Below are 5067 nucleotides of genomic sequence, written 5' to 3' on the forward strand. Positions count from 1 at the left end.
AAAATCTAAATTCATTTCATGTGAAAATATCATGCAGTTACATGCTACAATTAAAAATGAATTTGTCTTTAAAATGAAATGAGATTAGTAAGTTGTAACATGCATAGCAAGACAGTGGTGTGAGTTTTACAAAATGGAGTTATATTTACAGTTATGAAATATATAAGTCCCCCTCCACTCAAAAACTTTCTTCTTGTTCCTTCAGTTGGATGTTTGAGCTTCACTGTGCAGAATGATGAATGTGCAAAGTTTGACACTAGAGGCTGCTTTCATATTCATCTGCTGAAAGTGGAAAGTTTCTCTGAGCTCACTGAAAATCCACTTTTAAGGGGTGGATTTATGAGCATGACTATGAAACTTGAAGCCTCCAGTGCACAAACACTGAGAAATGACTTTACACTAAAGTGGGAGACATTATGTATCCAGCAGTTAAACCTCTGAAATGAAATATTTTTGCATATTCATAGATTCTGAAATTTTTAATGAGGGAGAAGGAGCCAATGTCATTTTAAAGATTTTAACATAGTAATTGGAAAAAACATAACAGACACACATTATTGTTCGAAGCAGAGTATTTTTATATATCCAAATACATATCTGAAGGGGATCTATAAAGTAAATAAAAATATAGCATGGAGGTTAATCATTGACCAAAAATGTATGAATGCTCTTTTCATACTGCATCAAATCACATTTACAAACAGACCAATTAGAGGAAGAACCTGAAAAAATGAGTGGAGAAACATAACAAATGCAGATGCTTCCATACTGGACACAAGGAGTCACTGAATGGTTTGATAAGTATGAAAATGATGTGAAGTATATGCTGTGACCTGTGCAATCACCTGATCTCAACACAACTGAACACCTCTGGAAACTTTTCAAGTGACGTGATCGACAGAGCTCTCCGCCGTCCTCATCGAAACACTAAATGAATGAATTGTAAGAATGGTGTTCAACTCTTCGTGCAGTTCATAGCAGTAGCTTCAGTAGCTAGATATATGTAGAAGGTGCCTATACAGTGGTTCTAGTCACTTTACCGGCAGCAGAGGGTTTATTTATCTCCAACAAGTCTTTATACACCTCCAGTCTGCTTCCCTGTTTCACCTCTGCTTGTTAAGTGCAGGTTCTGTCTATGTTAAGTAAACAAAACCTCGGATTAACCAATAAAACAACTATTCTGTTTCAAGACAATGTTAGTTAGACCTTGTTAGTATCATGTTATTTGATCTCTGCGTGATTGTAGACTTAAACTTATGTTGCAACACTACTATATAAAATTATAGACATATTTTCCCACACTGTAAGCCATGCAGGCCTTGGTCATGCTTGGCCTCTCCTAACAGCTGTGCAGGGTGGAGGACGGCTCTTTCATGCGGTGGGCTGGAGCGTGAAGCGAGGAGGAGGAGGAGGCTCTCCTCCCTCAGGAATGTGGGGAGGACACAGACCACCACTCAACTACGTCCGCAACAGGCTGTTTATCTGGAGAGAAACTGTTGATTAAATCAGCAGCCATAAGTGGGTGTTGGGGAAGTTGATTTTAATTGGATTTGAACAGTGTTGCACATGCCTTATAATGTTTGGGTACCTCAGTCTTCCTGATAAGAGAGACTCAAAAGTGCTCTTTCATCAAACCCTGTTTGACAGTTTAATGACTTTTGACCATTTAACCTTTGCCTCGTTAGCCCCCCAACACTTTCTCATTCAAGTGAATGGGAAGGTGTTTCCAAACTTTTGACCGGTAGTGTATCGTGTATCAGATTGATACATGTAGTTTTATGGAGGAAGACAGAAAATTGTGCAAATAGCAACAGTACAAAAAAGAACACTGTTTCTACATTGATGAAACAACTCCAGATGTTTTTGTGCAAGAATATGAAGGAGATGAAGAAGAAAAAGAAAATGGCATTGTTCCTCATCCTCACCCACTACAACAACCAGAGCTTCTCATTTGTGAGAGGCAGGAGACCCCACTTATGAGTGCATACATCCTCATAACCCCCACCACCCTGGACCTGCTTTAGGGGAGGGGAGGGGAGGGGGGGGGGGTGTATTACACACCTGGTGATTTGGGTCCTTTGGTGGCTTTATAATTATTCCTGTTGTTTTCTCCCTGAAATATACAGAGTTAAATTTAAATAAAAGGTAAAACAAATTATGACAGAGAACCTATCACTATAAGAAAGTGACATACTATAACAGTGCCAAAAAGTGTTTTTTGTGGAAGGTGACTATCAACAGTCCTGGTATATTTGACAAAAACTATTTACTATGTCACCTTTTTCATATAATAAATATGTTTTTTATATAATAATATTGTCTATATACTCATGTATTGTACTTTAAAACAACATCAGCTTTTCTTTGGAGCACAATTAACAGCAATCAATTTACAGTGTTTGCAAAAAGCAGCCTACATTTGTTTTGTCCTGTTTAGCAGTGTTTTGGGAAGCACAATATTCAAGTATTGTCCAAACTGTAAGGTAAGGATAGAAAGAGGATTTTTTTCTTTCCTCTGTCCTTGTTTGAGTTTATCAAGTGCCTCTCTTTACACTGCCAGACATGTCTCCATGTCATGATTGTGGTGTTTTAGTGTAAAAGAAAGGTTTTGGATGATTGGCAGACATGCAAGAATGCCCCTTTTTGGATGGCAAACTTTCAAAAACAACCTGTATTAATTGAGCTTTTGTTCATGGTGCTCTGAGCATTAAAACTTTCCCTTTGAAAAACTCAACAGTAACATGTGTTATTGGAAAACTACACCAGTTATTCAGCTTGATTCATTTAGCAGTTTTCAGGGAAATTCCATGATTCCGCACTACATGAAAACATTTTGTGGGCAGAGAGTTTGCTTGGAGACCATCAGAGAGAATAGCAATCCAAGAGGCAGTCCTGAACAAGTGCACCACATTCAGCTTGTAGGCTTGTCAATGTAATAAACAAATATTCATATTTATTGATTGAGAGGGCTCCCCAGAAACTGTTGCTACAGAGTTGGAAGCAAACTATTGACAATTGACAAAATATTCTTATCTGAAGCTCCATTTAGTACCTATTTTGAAGCTTTTTTTGTTGGTATTTTAGTCATGATTAGAGGGAGAGGATAACAACATGCAACAGGTCCCTTGACAGAATAATTTTGGGAACTTTGCGGTTAATGTATATGGTTTGTTTTAATCAGCCACCAGGATGCCCCTGTTCTGTAGCTTTTGCTCATAATGCATGATCTTCATCAGAAAATTGAGTTTTCCCAGTTGTCATGGAGATGTAGATGTTCAACATTCTATATTTTCTAATCACTCGAAGAATTTCATGTTAATGTCATGCTCAGAAATAATGGAATGTGAACATCTCCAATTCCATGCCAACTGGAAATGATCCGTCTGCTTATAAAGATCATGTGATATGACTGAAAACTACAGAACAGCTACTAAATGGACTTTGAGTTTAGATTGTTTTGTCAGTTACTGTTTCCATGAAACCATGTAAAACAACACCAGACAAAAAGTACATTACATTTTTTATGATATATAAATTTTCCTCCAGCATGTACATCTGTTTATAATGTTAGAAATCATACAGATATAGAAGTCATACAGCTGCATTACTTCTTAAAGACACAAGATGGCGCTGACAGCTCAGAGGATGGTATGCAGTACTCAATGCATTCAATGTTCTCCAAAATGTGAGTGTGCTTGAGGTGGCAGTCACATGGCTCATTACCCCCCAAAAGAACAAATCATTAAACTGCAAATGTGTAAGCCTTCCTTTGTTATCTAAGACCCAGAGCAATAACAGAGATGAACATTAAGGCATACAGTGTGTCAGCATTTTAAATAAATATTTTCACCTCTGAACAGATGAAGAAATCGCTTTTATCAATTTGTGCTGCTATAAATGAAGCCAGCCTTTATAGAGGGTTTATGAATTTTAAGTAACTGCTCCATTAATAGTTAATACATCATTCACAGTAGTTACACTTAAAGGATTTTTCACAATTTAAAAAGTTTGTCTTAAAACAATAGTCAGGTGCTCAAATGAATATTGAAAAATGTTCATTCTGGCCATTAGAAGATCCCCTACAAATGTGCTTACAATGTAAGTGATGGGGGACAAAATCCACTCATTTTGAGCAAAAAAGGTAATCAGAAGATTATACAAGGCTTCACCCGTCTGAGTTTAAAGTAGGTATCTTCTACAGTTACAGTCTTTTTGATAAAAAATTCCCCCTAGTGTTTTCCTGTTCAGCTGCAGTGGAAGGATCGTAACAAAAAAGGGAATTTGACACAAAAAACACTGTAACTTTAAAAGATATTGACGTGTTTTGACTAATTTGGACAACTGACGCTTCATATTATCTTCAAATAAACTTTTAAATACTTTTTTGCACAGAGGGAGGCTTGTGGATTTTGTCCTACATCACTTACATTGTAAGTTCTTTATGAAGGGATCTTCTAATGGTCAGTATGAACAGGAGGAATGATTACAGCAAGAAAAACCTGTCTCAATGTTCATTTGGGCACCTTGTTTTTGGACAGACTTGAAAAATTGTGAACCTATCCTTTAATTTATCTGTTATAAGAATCAATGAGAACAACTTTTGGGTTGCGTCTTTCTGGAAAATCCCATTGCCTGGTGTTTATCCTTTCTATCTGGAAGTAAAACAGTCCATAGTAATCTATTAATAAATGTCTCACTCTATAAGTCACCAATTATATATGTCAATGAATCATTAATAAAGGGTTTTAGTCATCAAGTCTGCTTTTGTGAATGTTAAGAAGATGTTAATAAATTGATTTTGGTCCAGGTCTTCTGCAGCCGCCTTCTACAACAAATTGGACTAATGGGACTTTTCACAACCTGGCAACCCAAAAGTTGCTCTGATGGCTTTTAAAACGGATGAATAAAGCATTCATTCATCATTTATTAACTATTAATAAAGCCATTAGTTACAACTTGTGTCCTCTTTATAAAGGATGCCTTTATAACCAGGTAGGACCTCAACTTTTTTATGAAAGTCACAAGTGAGTGCTGGTTTCTTTGGGACAGTTAGTCTGTGGCCCCCTC

This window comes from Thunnus maccoyii, chromosome 6, assembly GCF_910596095.1.
Source record: "Thunnus maccoyii chromosome 6, fThuMac1.1, whole genome shotgun sequence".
Lineage (NCBI taxonomy): Eukaryota > Metazoa > Chordata > Actinopteri > Scombriformes > Scombridae > Thunnus > Thunnus maccoyii.